Source organism: Anomaloglossus baeobatrachus, chromosome 5 (assembly GCF_048569485.1).
Source record: "Anomaloglossus baeobatrachus isolate aAnoBae1 chromosome 5, aAnoBae1.hap1, whole genome shotgun sequence".
Taxonomy (NCBI): Eukaryota; Metazoa; Chordata; class Amphibia; order Anura; family Aromobatidae; genus Anomaloglossus; species Anomaloglossus baeobatrachus.
This window is the reverse complement of record NC_134357.1, coordinates 548880595-548897974: the sequence shown is the minus strand read 5'-3', so window position 1 is coordinate 548897974 and position 17380 is coordinate 548880595.

The following is a 17380-nucleotide window of genomic DNA, read 5'->3' as shown; positions in this document are numbered from 1 at the left end:
CAAAGCCTTAGAATGGGCGACTCCCTTATGGGAGCGCTCTGATGTGGTTACTCTGAGACATCAAGACTTTCTTGATGCTCTTAAAGCGGTATTCGTGGGTCCGCAGGTTACCCATGATGCGGCCCTGAGACTCTTAGATCTATCTCAGGGTTCGTTATCCACTAGTTCTTATGCCATTGCTTTTAGAACTCTGGTGGCAAAACTAGATTGGCCAGAGAAGGTGTTGATTCCTATCTTCTGGAGAGGGTTGGCAGGCTATGTCAAGGATGCCCTTGCTACTCGTGAGGTCCCTGCTTCTCTGGAGGACTTGATCACAGTAGCAACGAGGATCGACGTACGCCATAGGGAACGTAGACTCGAGGTCTCTTCCTCACGCCCTAAGCATCGGGCTATTCCAGTTGTTGAGGGTCCACTACCATCTTCCTCAGCATCTGAAACATCTCCCACTCCTATGGAGTTAGGTCATATGTCCTCCAGACTACGCAAGTCTGGTCCTCCTATATGTTACGTATGTCGTCAGGCTGGGCACTATGCCAACAAGTGTTCTAGTCGTCAGGGAAACTCCCAGGCCTAGTAACCATTAGAGGGGGTTACTAGAGACGTCTTCTGCACCCTCTAAGTGTAGTATCCCAGGTCAGCTCTCATTCCCTGAGAATACATGGCCTATTATGGCTTTTGTGGATTCCGGAGCTGACGGGACTTTTGTGTCCTCAGGATTTGTAAAAAGACACAATATTCCCTCTATCATGTTAGAGGCGCCTATTCCTGTCCGTGTTGTTAATGGGACTATGTTGTCTGACTCCATTACATTGAGGACAGTTCCCTTGCGCCTTTCCCTGCCTCAGGGTCACATAGAGGAGATTTCTTTTCTTGTTTTGCCTGAGGGTATAGACGACGTCCTTCTGGGTCTCCCATGGCTTCGGACTCATGCTCCTCACATTGACTGGGAGTCCGACAGCATTATTTAGTTGGGGTTCGAAATGTCAGTCCCGATGTCTTCCCTTACCACCTAAGGTCGTTGCGGTCGGTTGCATCAACTGATCTCTCTCCCATACCTACACCCTATTTGGATTTCGCTGACGTGTTCTCCAAAACAGGGTGCTGAGGTTCTTCCACCCCATAGGCCGTATGACTGTGCCATAGACCTTATCCCAGGTTCGGTTCCACCTAAGGGCAGGGTTTACCCCCTGTCGATAGTCGGAGGCCATGTCGACCTATATAAAAGAGAGTTTAGAGAAGGGGTTCATTCGTAAGTCTGTCTCTCCCGCGGGAGATGGGTTTTTCTTTGTTCGGAAGAAAGAGGGTGATTTGCGTCCCTGCATAGATTACAGGGGTCTCAACGCAATCACAATAAAGAACAAATACCCGTTACCTTTAAGTTAGGAGCTCTTTGACAGATTGAGGGGAGCTCAGGTTTTTACGAAGTTGGATCTGCGGGGTGCATATAACTTGGTACGAATTCGAGAGGGTGACGAATGGAAGACCGCTTTTAACACCCGAGACGGTCACTATGAATACCTCGTCATGCCTTTTGGTTTATGTAATGCACCCGCAGTATTTCCGGACTTCGTAAACGATGTGTTCAGGGATTTACTGTTATCCTCCGTCGTGGTGTATCTGGACGACATCCTGATTTTTTCTCCTGATCTGGAGACTCATCGTCAGGATGTCATTCGTGTCCTTTCCCATTTAAGGGAGCACTCTTTGTTTGCTAAACTCGAAAAATGTGTATTCGAGCAGTCATCCTTGCCTTTTTTGGGCTACATTATCTCACAAGAGGGTCTGGCTATGGATCCTGCGAAGCTCTCTGCTGTCCTGGAATGGTCCGAACCTCATTCCTTGAAGGCAGTGCAACGCTTCTTAGGATTCATAAATTATTACAGGCAGTTCATACCCCATTTCTCTACTTTGGTGGCCCCTTTGGTGGCCTTGACTAAGAAAGGTGTTAATCCAAAAGTCTGGTCTACTGAGACATCCCAGGCTTTTGAGGCAGTAAAAAGACACTTTTCAACTGCTCCCGTTCTTCAAAGACCCGATGAGAATAAGCCCTTCCTCTTGGAGGTTGATGCCTCTTCAGTGGGTGCTGGTGCGGTCTTGTATCAAAAGAACGGTGCAGGTAGAAAAAGGCCGTGTTTCTTCTTTGCTTAAACCTTTTCACCGGCAGAGAGAAACTATACCATTGGGGTTAGGGAACTGCTCGCCCTGAGATTAGCCTTGGAGGAGTGGCGTCACTTGCTGGAAGGAGCGAAACATCCTTTCCAGGTCTATACAGACCATAAGAATCTGATGTACTTACAAACCGCTCAGCGTCTGAATCCTCGAAAAGCCCGCTGGTCCTTGTTTTTCTCCCGCTTTCACTTCTCCATCAACTATCCGTCTGGGAGTAAGAATAACAAGGCAGACGCTCTGTCTCGCTCTATGGTTTCTACCCAGGAAGAGATTGACGAACCTCGTCTTATCCTTCCTTCCAGGGTTTTTCATATGCTCTCCCCTGTGACGTTAGACCAAATCCCACCGGGCAAGACCTTTGTGCCGCCTGATCGACAGAATGATATACTGTCGTGGGCCCACACCTCAAAGGTGGGTGGGCATTTTGGTATTAGGCGGACACGAGAGTTACTGGAGAGGTGGTATTGGTGGCCACACTTAGCCAGCCACGTCAAGAGATATGTCGGTTCCTGCTACTCGTGTGCTCGCAACCGTCCATTACGGCAGAGACCGGCTGGGCTCTTGCATCCTTTACCAGTGCCAGATAGACCATGGGAGGTGGTAGGCATGGACTTTGTGGGTGATCTTCCGTGTTCACAGGGACATAGATTTGTGTGGGTCATTACGGACCATTTCTCCCGGATGGTTCATCTCGTACCGTTATCGAGAATCCCGTCTTCCAGGGTACTAGCCAAACTATTCCTTAAGCATGTCTTTAGGCTTCACGGGATGCCAGATCGTATCATTTGTGATAGAGGCCCGCAATTTGCTTCCCGTTTCTGGCGAGATCTTTGTAGCCTTCTGCAAATTGAGTTGAATCTCTCTTCGGCATACCATCCGGAGACCAATGGTTTGGTTGAGCGTACCAATCAATCCATGATTATATACCTTCGACACTTTGTTGCTGAGAACCACGATAACTGGTCCTCCCTCCTACCCTGGGCAGAATTTGCCCTTAACAATTCACTGGCTGAGGCCACTGGGCAGACACCATTCATACTCAATAATGGGCAACACCCTAGGGTACCGGTACCGTTTCCCGCTGCTGCACCTTCTCCTCTTGTAGCCGACTGGGCAACTAATACCAGAGAGGTTTGGGATCGGACTCAAGAGTCGATCCAAGCAGCTAAGGACCGTATGAAGATGGTGTCCGATCGGTTTCGTCGCCCGGCTCCTGTCTTTTCTCCAGGGGATTTTGTGTGGCTCTCTGCAAAACACGTGAAACTTAGAGTGAGCTCTGTCAAATTTGCTCCTCGCTTCCTGGGTCCTTATGAGGTGCTTCGACAGGTAAATCCTGTAGTCTACCAATTGAAGTTACCCGTCCATCTTAGGATCCATGACAAATTCCATGTTTCACTGCTAAAGCCGGCTATTTTACCTCACGCTCGTGAAGTGCACTCTCCTGCCTCTGATTCCTCTCGCTCTAGCTATGAGGTACGAGCCATAGTTGGTTCTAAGATGGTTAGAGGGCGCAGGTTCTTCTTGATAGATTGGGAGTGCTACGGCCCGGAACATCGCTCTTGGGAGCCTGAGGAGGCTGTCCATGCTCCCGACTTAGTTGCCGATTACCTGCGTCGCCGGGAGGGGGGCCCTTGAGGGGGAGGTACTGTTACGGTTGCTGTGGCTCTGGAGACTATGTCCGGATTTCTTGCTACTGCACATGTGCAAGCGCTGGAAACTAAGTCCTATCTTGGAGCCATTGCACATGTACGGGTGACATCATCGCTGACACGAGGTCACATGTCTCTGACACCTTCTAAGCTGATTGGCCACTGGTCATGTGCTTGTGACACGTGGTCACATGTCTCTGACACCTTCTATGCCGATTGGTCGCTGGTCATGTGCTTGTGACGCTTTGCTTGGTGATAGGCCAGCGTGACGTCATTGCTGTCATTCTGGCAGCGGATTGGCTCTGGTGTCCTCCATCTTGGATGAGGCACAGAGTCTATATAAGACCCTGACGCACGCCGCCCGGCGCTCAGTCCTCTTGGTTCATGCATGAGGGTAGACGCCCTGTGCACGTCCCTCTAGGCATCTGTCTATGTTAGGTGAACGCTACCGGCAGGGTAGCGTTCTTATACCTTACAGCTTCGGCTGCAGTCTGTATCCTTACTTCTTAGTGGAGTGGACATAGGCAGGTGCCTGAGGCACATGGTTCGGCTGGGCCTTGTGATTCTACTCGTAGGTGGGCGTTGCCGCTAGGGTAACGTTCCTTATACTACGTCTGGCAGTTGTTCGTATCCTCGCACACTAGAGGAGCGTACAGAGGTAGGAGCTTTGTGCGGCTTATGCTGCTGTCTGTCTCTTTTGCACCACTAGAAGAGCGGACCTAGGCAGGTGCCATATCTAGTGGTTCGTGTCCTCGCACACTAGTGGAGCGAACGCAGGTAGGAGCTTTGTGCGGCTTACGCTGCTGTCCGTCTCTTTTGCACCACTAGAAGAGCGGACCTAGGCAGGTGCCATATCTAGTGGTTCGTGTCCTCGCACACTAGTGGAGCGAATGCAGGTAGGAGCTTTGTGCGGCTTACGCTGCTGTCCGTCTCCTGGCACCACTAGAGGAACGGACCTAGGTAGGTGCCATTTTCCACTCACTGCTTTTGTCTCTGTGATCTTTAACAGAGACCATTCCACACACCCTCCAAGTAAGGGAGGAATTGCTTTATTTTCTAATTATATTCCTCTGTGAGTTTAACAGAGGTATTGCACTCTGCACTTGTGCTATTATTTTTTACAGTGGCACACTTATATACCCCTTATCCTCTGCCATAGTCTGCAGCAGAGTCTTTGCACGGTGGACCCTGACTGTCTGACATTCCTTTAGGTTTTATTATCAGACAGCCCCCCGTAAGAGGTACAATCGGCAATTTTTCCATGTAGGTAATGAAAAGAATGTCCTTTTTTTGGATAAGAGTAAACATCTTTGCCATGATCTTGGTGGTGAGGTGCTATAGATATTCTAAATGGTAGGGCCTGATACTGAAAGTGATATATTTTCCCTTTGTATAATGTTGGTACCTCAAGAAATTTTTGATAGTCTTTGTGAGTTGGTAATATGCATCTTTTATGTCTGCTACCAACTTGAAGCAATATTGAAGGTCTACTGTAGATTTTATAGCTTACATTTTGATTTTTTTGCAAATCAGGTTTTGGTTTAGATCTTGTAGGTTTTTGACACATTAATTAACACCTAATCCTTTTTTCTTCTCTTTTTACCATAAATAAGAAAATCGTTCAGCCATCTTTGATCGAGGGATAAGTGTCATGTGACTGAATTTAAACCCTTGAGTCTGTGCTCTACTGTCGGCTTCTCTGTCCGACGGACCACAGCACATCATCTGTTATTTAGGCTTCTGTTATCCTTCATTTACTCATTAGCCTGCCCAATCACCTTTTGGGTGCTGCTTTAAATACTTCACCCCTGCTGGTATTTCTTGCTGGTGATATTCTCATTTTGAAGCACAGCCATATTGATGTTAGTTTTTGCCAATCAGTGGAAAACCAGCTAGGATACCTCTCTCTGCTGTTTTATTTTCTCCACTCTGCACATCTTATGTTTGTTGTTAGCAATTAGGTGGCATATTCTTTAGCAATATTCACCCTGTCTGCTATTCTGTTTTTCCTACTCACTCTGGGATCAGATCACTTTATACTTCTGTAGGTAATTTACACTCTGCTCTGCACTTCCGGTTCCTCAGGAGGAACTTGAAGTGCTCGATGGCCGAACAGTGAGCAAAAATCCAAGTTGCCATCGTATAGTCTTTTTTTTTTTTAAATCAGATACTTTTTTATTAAAACAGAATACATACAACAGAATAACAAATCGGCATCCAAATTAAATTTATCACATCTATTACCCCTTTAATTCCCCCTCCCGCCCCCCTCCCCCACCCTGGCAGCAACACTTCTCCCCGATACTACATCCCATTTAGTACACACTTAGGATACCCTTCAACTGTAGTATAGCAACCATCCCGTTGTGCAGGAGGAACAACTAGTAACACAAATAAAACAAAACATACACATCAGAGGTCTCAGACGGCTATCCCGGTCCCAGACCAGTTTATTGGTCCATCACTCGTCTTATTCGCATTGCAGCCAAGGAGACCATAGCTTCTCAAACATTTTAACATTCCCCCTTCTTTCATACACTCCCCGTTCCAGCTGAAGAATACATTTCACCCTTTTAATGTACTCTCCCCTGGTCGGGGGGTCTTTTTTAATCCAGGACCTGGCGATTAGCTTTCTTGCCGCATACAGCAGCCTAGCAATGACAATTTTCATAGTATTTTCCACCCCAAGCTCCTCAACATATCCCAATAGGCATAGCATTGGTTCCCTGGGGAGGACACACCCATATGTTCTTCCTATCTTGTGGATAACCTTAGTCCAAAAGGAGACCAGTCTCGGACAAGACCACATCATGTGAAAAATACCTGCGTCAGATCCCTGACACCTTGGACACTCCGAATTCCTTTTCAACCCCATTTTAAACATCAGTAAGGGAGACCTATATACCCGGTGAATCACGTATAGGTGAGACAGTCTGGCCGGTTCGCTCATGGAAAGTTTAGGGACATACTCCAGGATACTCTCCCACACCTCCTCCGTTATCGGCCCAACTTCCTCCTCCCATTTAGATTTAGTTTTAATTGGGTATTCTAAAAGAAAGGTATGTAGTATATCTTTATACGTGCCAGAAATGATCCCTTTAGTGCTTCCTCCGCCCTTACACACATACTCCAGTACCAGGTCAGTCTGTATGGCCACACTTTGTTTAGCCGCTTGGGCTGCAATCGCATGTTTTAATTGTCTGTAGTGGAGCCAGCCGGACGCCGGTAACTGAAACTCACTCTGTAACTGCGGGAACGATTTCACAATTCCTCCGTCCAATATCTGATGCATGTATATCACACCCTTGCGTCTCCACTCCTCAATATTCCCCATTTTCTGAATCTCTGGGAGATTACTGTTATCCCAGATAGGTGTAAACTTAGTTAACCGGGTCACCCCTCTCACCCTTTTCAGCCTATCCCAGGTCTTATTTATAAGTGCCATTGTAGGAGATGTTCTACCCAGGAGCCCCACCGCACCATCCTCTAGTCCCATTACCAATGGACTTCTACCCACTATGTATTCCAGTACTTCTTTAATGCCCCCATCTTTCTCTCGATCAGACCAACCCCTGAGGTGTTGACATTGCGCCGCTATATAATACAATTCCGGATTAGGGATTGCTAGACCCCCCTCATCCTTCGGCCTTTGTAAAGTCTCTAATCGCACCCTAGGCTGCTTTTTACCCCACACCAGGTCCCTAAACAGCGAGTTTATCCCTTTAAATCTTTTCCTTGAAATACAAACAGGGGCATTGTGCAGTATGTATAGGAGTTTAGGCATTACTACCATCTTTAGCAAATTAACCCTTCCAACAACTGACAAATGTAGCTTGTTCCAGGCATCCACCTTGGCTCTCAATTTTTTAAGGAGAGGCCATAAGTTCACCTGTATGTATTTTTCTACTGGCAGAGATATCTGGATACCTAGATATTTAAATTCGTCCACATTCTTCAATTTGTTAGCCCCAGTATCCTCATTTGTCCAGGCTACTTCCCCATCCACTTTAAAGAGGCTCGATTTAGACCAATTAATGGTCAGTCCCGAAACTTCTCCAAATTTCTCTATTATCTGCATGGCATGATCCAATGAGGCTGATGGATCCCCCAAGAAAAGCAATAAATCGTCAGCATAAAGAGCTATTTTCTCCTCTAAATGCCCATACTTAAATCCATGGATCTCCTTTGTTTTCCTAATGGCCGCCGCCAGAGGCTCTATTGCAATAGCAAATAGGAGCGGCGATAGTGGGCAGCCCTGTCTCGTTCCCCGGTGCAACTCAAACACTGAGGAGGTCATACCGTTAACTCTAACTTTAGCAGTAGGCCTATTATACAACAGCTGCACCCACTTTACAAACCGTGGGCCAAAACCCATATGCTGCAACACTTTCCACAGATACCCCCACTCAACACTATCGAACGCTTTATGGGCATCTAGCGAAGCGATCACCCTCCGGCCAGGGTTGTCAGGCGGCAACTGTAGATTAAGGTACAATCTCCTGATATTAGCAGCTGTCGACCTATTGGCCATGAACCCTGATTGGTCCATATGGATTAGGTTAGATATAACTCCAGTCAGCCGGTTTGACAACACCTTAGCCAGAAGCTTCACGTCCGCTGTTAATAACGGGATGGGTCTATATGAGTCTGGAAGCCTCGGATTTTTATCCTCCTTAGGAATTACTACTATTATTGCTTCTCTCATAGATTCAGGCAATACACCTTCCCCCTCCGCCACCTCAAAGACTTTCAATAGTTTGGGTAATAGGATTTCTTCTAACTGTTTATAAATTTCAACTGGTAGCCCGTCTGCTCCCGGTGCCTTGTCATTGCTCATGCCATGCAGAGCGCCCTCCAGTTCATCAATAGTAATAGGTGACTCCAGTTTATCTCTATCCGCCACAGACAACACCGGAAGCTCACTTCGCTCAAGAAATGAGTCCACCTCTTCCACCCTCATCTCTCCGCTAGAAGAATATAGCGTGCGATAGAAATCTTTAAAGACCCCAAGGATCTCCTCAACCTCAGTGACCTGCGTCCCCTCCACCATGTCAATACCATGCACAAATGAACTACTCCTTTGAGCTGCAGCTATGACCGATAATAGATGACCAACTTTTTCCCCCTCCTCATAAAAATGCAATTTTTGGAATGCCTGCTTCCTTACCGCCTTCTCCAAAAGCATCTTATTAACCTGTTCATGCGCCTGCCTAAGATTTTGCTTCGCGTCCGTAGTAGTACTCCGGATTGCTTCCAGCTCTGCCTTATCTAAGGCCTCCAGCCTATCTTTCTCATCCTGCCTCGTCTGTGTTTTACGTTTACAGATATCCCTGAACAGGAGTCCCCTGAGGTATGCCTTCATCGCATCCCATACCACCAGCGGACCAGTGCTACCCTCGTTGTGGATAAAGAAATCCCCAAGATCCCTTTCTATATTCCCCATATTAATATGACGGATCCATGCTGGATGAAGCTTCCACTCTCCCCTCCTTCCCCCTGTCAGGGTCCCCCGTCGTATGAATACTAGAATTGGGCTATGATCTGAAATCACTCTTGTCAGATATTGCACGTCGCTTATCATTGCATCCATCAGATCACTAGCTAGAGCCATGTCAATACGGGACAGAGTGTTATGTGAAGCCGAATAACAAGAGAAGCAGGATACCCTCCCATTCCTCACTTGCCAGGCATCCACCATTCCGAGTTCCCCAATAAGAGTGCCAAACGAAGTCATACAACTATCCTGGATACCTGGAGGTCTACTACTCCTATCCCAGTGCAGATCTATCACATTATTGAAGTCCCCCACCAGTAAAAAAGGGATTACTCCCCCCTTCTCAGAGAACTCCCTTATCTCCCTTAGTTTGGTGCACTTATATGGAGGTGGTATATATATATTGCAGCTATACACATGAGTCTGCCAAATATTTTACACTTGACGGCCACACACTGTCCCTCTTTATCCACATACACTTCTATCTCTTCATATTGCACAGAGTTATGGATCAGCAGTGATACACCCCTTGCATAGTTGGAAAAGGTGGAGTGATAGGCCTTCTGCACCCATCTCCTATTTAAAACATGTGTTGTCTCCTTTGTTAGATGCGTTTCTAGTAGACATATTACTGACGGGTTCTGGTCTTGAACATATTTAATTATTGCCGCTCTCCTAGACCTATCTGATAACCCTCTAATATTCCAACTCAACACCTTAATTCTATCCCCCATTATCCCACCCAGTAAAACCATCAAACCTTGTAGTATCTCCCCATGCTGCCTCTACCCTACCCCTTTCCCCCCTCCCCCCCTGCTCCCCTCCCCTCCTACTCCCCACCACTTCCTGTTTTCGAGTACTCCCGTGAAGCATCGGGTTTTCCAAACCTGGTCCATAATCCCTACTAAATTCCCCCCTACCTCCCTCGCCTTCCCCTCTTAGACGCATTTTAAAACTCGTCCCTTTTCCAACAATTCTCCACTCCCCCCCCTTTCTATGTATAATCATATTCCACTCAACCAATATAACAGTAAAATGGCGAACAGTAATTAAACTGGAATCTCAAATTGTAAATACCACCACCGCGCCAAATTAGGCAGTCCCCATGTCCTGCGAAGCTCACATCAAACCCTTCGCATTCCCCCTGCATACTACCTCAATCCCAAAGGGAAGGAGAAAAAAAAAAAAAGAAAAAACAAGAAGGGTCCCCTGTAAGCTCCTAAGGATGTTGTAGAGCCTCAGCCGGCCTTCTCCAACACACTGCAGATTCAGACAGTCAGCTCATTCCTTCAAACGGATCCGCTTTTCGTTTGCGTCCAACCACTGCATGGCTTCCTCCGGAGTTGTAAAAAAGTGGACCCGCTCCAACGCCGTCACTCTTAGCTTTGCCGGGAACATCATCGAGTATTGCACCCCCATCTCTCGCAGGCGCCTCTTTACTCCTGTAAAAGTCATACGTAGCTTTTGAACAGAAATGGAGTAGTCCGGGTATATGGAAATTCTCTGGCCGTCAATCATAAGATCCTCCATGTCTCTTGCCTTTCGCAGTATAGTGTCCCTGTCTCTGTAGTTGAGGAGCTTGGCTAGCATAGTGCGAGGGCCCCTGCCTGCTGTTTGTGGCTGCATCGGGACTCTGTGTGCACGTTCCACGGCATAGAGCTTGGATAAGACATTAGCACCCATTTTCCCCCTGAGCCAGTCTTCTACATATTCAGTGGGGTTTCTTCCTTCCGCTTTCTCAGGGATGCCGACAATTCGGATGTTATTTCTTCTAGAGCGGTTCTCTAAATCATCATTTTTTGCCATGATTTCAGCTATCTGCTGTGCAAATGTTTTTTCAGACTTTTGTAGTTTTGTAATATGATCCTCTGTTATCCCCACTCTCTCCTCTACAGCCGTTGTTCTCAGATCTGCTTTCTTGAGGTCTTTCTTAATGTCAGCAACCTCTGCCTGTAATCCCTTAACTTGCTTCGTCAGGGAAGTCAGAGCCTCTTTACAAAAAGACACCACTGCAAAAACGTCCTTTAAAGTGGGGTTTTCTGGAGCCTCCTGTGCACTATGTGCTTTCTCCACTTCTCCTGTCTTATCTTGCTGCTTTTCACCATCCCCCATCTCATCAGAGCTGGCATTATCTTCTCCCTCCTCACCTCTATCTATATGCTGATGTGATTTCTCTGAAGTCTGGGCAAATTTCTCCAGCCTTGCAGCGATCTGCATCCTCTCCTGACAGGCTGCATTAACTTTCTCAGCTTCCTGCCTTATCATGGCACCATCTTGAGAGCTGGGGACTTTCCCGCCTCCATTATCTTTTTGCCTGTGACGGACCATGGCACTCTGCATCCACCAGACTCGCTCCAGACAAGTCCTCACCACCTTATCTTCCTGACAGCCGGCTGAGGCAGTCTGCCATCGTATAGTCAGTGGTCAGAGCTATTTCAATTCCAATTTCTAGGGACTACAGGAATGGGATCTCTAGTCTGTGCAGGAACCGACAGGGTCAGTTGCAGTTTTATAGTGTGTTACCTTTACCTCTTGTAAGTTGCTGTACGAAAGTAACGATAAGGCACCAACACCTGCTTTTACAAAAGTGAGATGCAATTTTTCTTTCTGAGGTAGACTGTTTTTTATTTAGTAATTAGACATGAAAAAAACTTTTGAAGGGGGAGAGATCCGAGTTCCAGCTTTATCCCATCGCACAGGTAATTTGGAGTTGAAAAAAATTGCTGAAATTCTTACCGAAGCTGTGAGGAAAAAATCCCTCAACTCTAAATTTGGCATTATTGCTGACCACCCTTACTAGAGGAGACCTGATGTGGGTTTGTAAACATAAGATCCACATTATTTCCCATTCTCTAGGATTTCTGTCTCTCAAAAAGCATTTTGCAAGAGAAAAGCCAACACTCTGTCCTTCTTGAGAAGCTCCATGTTTATTCCATATGTGCTAAAATTGCATGCACAGGCCCCGGGAGACGGAAGCAAGGAGCAAATAAGTGGGGAAGCGCGGGAACGCCGGGTAGCTAAGTGAGAGCAGGCTGCAGCTCTCGCGGTAAGTGCATGTCCCTGCCGGAGGTGAAGTTAGGAATGCAGGGACACCAAGGCTTCATGGTTGCATTGTGTCACTTCAGATGTAGCAGAGCTGGAATCGTCATGAGACTTTGTGTGTATTAAGTCAGACCTTGGTGTTTTGGGGGTTAATAAAGGGGTGAAAAATGGGGGGTTGTATTACAGTTAGGTCCAGAAATATTTGGACGGTGACACAAGTTTTGTTATTTTAGCTGTTTACAAAAACATGTTCAGAAATACAATTATATATATAATATGGGCTGAAAGTGCACACTCCCAGCTGCAATATGAGAGTTTTCACATCCAAATCAGAGAAAGGGTTTAGGAATCATAGCTCTGTAATGCATAGCCTCCTCTTTTTCAAGGGACCAAAAGTAATTGGACAAGGGACTCTAAGGGCTGCAATTAACTCTGAAGGCGTCTCCCTCGTTAACCTGTAATCAATGAAGTAGTTAAAAGGTCTGGGGTTGATTACAGGTGTGTGGTTTTGCATTTTGAAGCTGTTGCTGTGACCAGACAACATGCGGTCTAAGGAACTCTCAATTGAGGTGAAGCAGAACATCCTGAGGCTGAAAAAAAGAAAACATCCATCAGAGAGATAGCAGACATGCTTGGAGTAGCAAAATCAACAGTCGGGTACATTCTGAGAAAAAAGGAATTGACTGGTGAGCTTGGGAACTCAAAAAGGCCTGGGCGTCCACGGATGACAACAGTGGTGGATGATCGCCGCATACTTTCTTTGGTGAAGAAGAACCCGTTCACAACATCAACTGAAGTCCAGAACACTCTCAGTGAAGTAGGTGTATCTGTCTCTAAGTCAACAGTAAAGAGAAGACTCCATGAAAGTAAATACAAAGGGTTCACATCTAGATGCAAACCATTCATCAATTCCAAAAATAGACATGCCAGAGTTAAATTTGCTGAAAAACACCTCATGAAGCCAGCTCAGTTCTGGAAAAGTATTCTATGGACAGATGAGACAAAGATCAACCTGTACCAGAATGATGGGAAGAAAAAAGTTTGGAGAAGAAAGGGAACGGCACATGATCCAAGGCACACCCCATCCTCTGTAAAACATGGTGGAGGCAACGTGATGGCATGGGCATGCATGGCTTTCAATGGCACTGGGTCACTTGTGTTTATTGATGACATAACAGCAGACAAGAGTAGCCGGATGAATTCTGAAGTGTACCGGGATATACTTTCAGCCCAGATTCAGCCAAATGCCGCAAAGTTGATCGGACGGCGCTTCATAGTACAGATGGACAATGACCCCAAGCATACAGCCAAAGCTACCCAGGAGTTCATGAGTGCAAAAACGTGGCACATTCTGCAATGGCCAAGTCAATCACCAGATCTTAACCCAATTGAGCATGCATTTCACTTGCTCAAATCCAGACTGAAGACGGAAAGACCCACAAACAAGCAAGACCTGAAGGCTGCGGCTGTAAAGGCCTGGCAAAGCATTAAGAAGGAGGAAACCCAGCGTTTGGTGATGTCCATGGGTTCCAGACTTAAGGCAGTGATTACCTCCAAAGGATTCGCAACAAAATATTGAAAATAAAAATATTTTGTTTTGGTTTGGTTTATTTGTCCAATTACTTTTGACCTCCTAAAATGTGGAGTGTTTGTAAAGAAATGTGTACAATTCCTACAATTTCTATCAGATATTTTTGTTCAAACCTTCAAATTAAACGTTACAATCTGCACTTGAATTCTGTTGTAGAGGTTTCATTTCAAATCCAATGTGGTGGCATGCAGAGCCCAACTCGCGAAAATTGTGTCACTGTCCAAATATTTCTGGACCTAACTGTATATTTCAAATAAAGGATTTTAATGGTGTTTGTGTTTCTTTCTTTTCACTTACAAATTAGTAATGGGGGGGGTCTAAGATACCTCCCATTAATCTGTGGCATAGTGGCAGCTGTGAGTTATTAACCCCTTATTAGCCCAATTGCCACTGCACCAAGGAAATCAGGATGAGACGGGTAAAGTTATTGGATTGTCACATCTAATGGATGCAACAATCTTGGGCAGTTGTAGAATGCTATTTTTAGGCTGGGGGCCCAAAAAACATAAGCCTCCCCAGCCTGAGAATTTCTGCTCCCAGCTGTCAGCTTTATCATGGCTGGGTATCAAAATTGGGGGGGATCGAAGCCGTTTTTATTATCATTTATTTAAATAATTAAAAAAGCTGCATGCAGTTCCTCTTATTTTGATACATAGCCAAGATAAGCGCACAGCTGGGGGCTGCAGCCTGTAGCCGTACGCTTTATCTGTGCTAGATATAATAATAAATCAAATATGTTATTTCTTTTTGTACCACGATAGACACATAGCATCTGTAATTGAAAACGTCAGACACGCTAAGACTCAGGGTAGGGGTGCATTTGACTGCAACCAATCACAGACGCCGGTGGGCAGAAAAAGCAGTACATATGCAACGACGGTAATGAGCGGCCTCGGAAGTGAATGGAGGCCGTGGGAGCAGTTACAGCTGCACTGGAGACTCGGTAAGTACAGCCCACTTGCTATCCCTTCTACCATCATTTTTAATCGCTGGATACTGGTCCCCACAGACTTATAAAGGGACCAGCATCCGGACCAGAACCAGATTTCTATTTTAATACGGTAAGGTCCGCTGGTCCCGGTTATCTGCAAGTACGTTCTTCAATGATCACTAGATAAACCAAAAAAATACTATTGCAATTGATATCTGTTTTATAGGATATGAAATGCTCATTGTACATCAATTTATTTATTTATTCTTAAAACAATAGAGACGCATACACAGTGCCTCTGACTGGTTGCAGTCAGACACGCTGTCACACCTGGTGGGGACGCTATCTGACTGCAACTAGAGAATATGTATGAAGGATAAGGCGCGGCCCCGGAAGTAGCGTTAAAGATGTGCAGAGACTCGATAAGTATAACACACCTGCTCCAATCCCTTTATCCCTTCTACCACTATTTTAAAGAGCCGGGTTCTGGTCCCTATAAACTTATATGTAGTGATAGGCGAAAACGAACTGTAAAGCTCAGGGTTCATAATGAACACATGGTGTTTGTGCACACGATCTTTCTGTGAAATTCTTGTTACAGTTCAGGTCCAGTTCAGTCCAGGGGCTGTAAAAAAAAAAAAAAGCACATTATTATAAAACATGATTATACTTAGAGGTCCTGCGACGTTTCCTGCAGACTCTGTCTCCCAACGCTTCTGCTTCCACGTCCGATCATTGCTGTGCCACCAGTAACCACCACTGACTTATAGGACCTACCATGACGTCATAGCCATGTGACTTGTCTGTTGTGAATGTTGTACAGACATTGGGTTAGACTGGTCAGATGGCTATGATGTCATAGCAGGTCCTGTTAACTTCTGGGGGTATGCACTTCACTGCTCGTCACTCGGCAATCTTAGACTGTTTTCGGCTGTGTTCATGTCCATGGCTCATGAACTGGATTGAACTTTAACTGTCACTGTGCGAGTCCTACATTGCATCACCCGATATGGCTGCACACTCTCCTGACAGGAGCAGTCGGCTGCAGGTATTTCCATGCAGCTGAGGTGCTCGTGTCCAGAGAGTGTCAGTCCATGCTGGGTGATGCCGATGCGAGACTGCACGAGTCATATGTAAGATGAACTCTGACCTCATTATTAGCCTGCTTCTCACTCTGTATAGATATTTTTTTTGTAGAGTGATGAAGCAGAGTTGGCAATGCTCTCTCTGCTTCTCACTCTGTATTGACGCTGTCTGTACAGTGTGATGAAGCAGAGTTGACAATGCTCTCTCTGCTTCTCACTCTGTATTGACGCTCTCTATCCAAGGTGATGAAGCAGAGTTGACAATGCTGTCTCTGCTTCTCACTCTGTATAGACGCTGTCTGTACCTGTGGACTAAGGATTATTTTATAATAAAGATGGAGTCTTCAAATTTTTTTTGTTTTATTTCTAATAAAAACATTTTTCTCTGTGTTGTGTTTATTTTTTTATACTGTTTACTAGAAATTTATGGTGGCCATGTCTAATTTGGCGTGACACCATGAATCTTGGCCTTAGTAGCTGAAAATACAAAGCTGGTATTAACCCCTTTATTACCCAGCGTGCCACAGCCATCAGGGCTGCTGGAAGAGCCAGGTAAAACACCTGGAAATGGTGCTAAGAAACATTGTTCCATTTCTAGGGGTCGCTGCAGGCTGCAGTTTTTAGCGTGGGGGGCCCAGAACGCTTGGGCCTTACCACCTGAGAATCCCAGCCCCCAGCTGCCTGGTTTTACCTGACTGCCGATCAAAATAAAGCGGGAGTCCATGCATTTTTTTAAATTATTTTTTAAAATAATTTAAAAAAAATAATAGGCTTCCTGAATTTTGATTGCCAGCCAAGGTAAAGCCAGGCAGATGGGGGTGGCAGCCCGTAGCTGTCCGCTTTATCCATGTTAGTGATGCACATTGCATCATTTAAAATACATTGGAGGAGGTTTAATATATAAAAACGACCACTTGTTCCCTTTAAAATCGCTTTTGTTTTTTCTTTAAGAAATTAATACTAGAATTTACAATGAACCATAATTTGACCAGAACTAACCCCATACAAGCAAAAATGAGCAGAGGTTCCCAGTTCACAAACCTTCTTGGACTCTCGGCAAGCACAAATTTGCATACGTTTACTCGTGTTCACTGAATAAGAGCAAAGAGTAATAGACACACCCTTAAATTTGTCCTTATGCCTATGATGTCTGTATAAACGAATAGCCAGTGACATTGCCTCCTCCAGTAAACACAGCGAGGTATTATAAGCCATCATGTCTCTGATCTTACTAGAAAGTCCCTGACAAAACTGACTGTGGAGAGCGGGATCATTCTAGGAGGTGTCCACCGCCCAACGTCTGAACTTGGAGCAATAGTCCTCTACCTCATGATTACCAAGTCAACTTGCTGATTGCGAACTCAGCAAGTGCAATCTTATCAGGGTCTTCATAAATAAGACCTAGTGCAGAAAAATAAG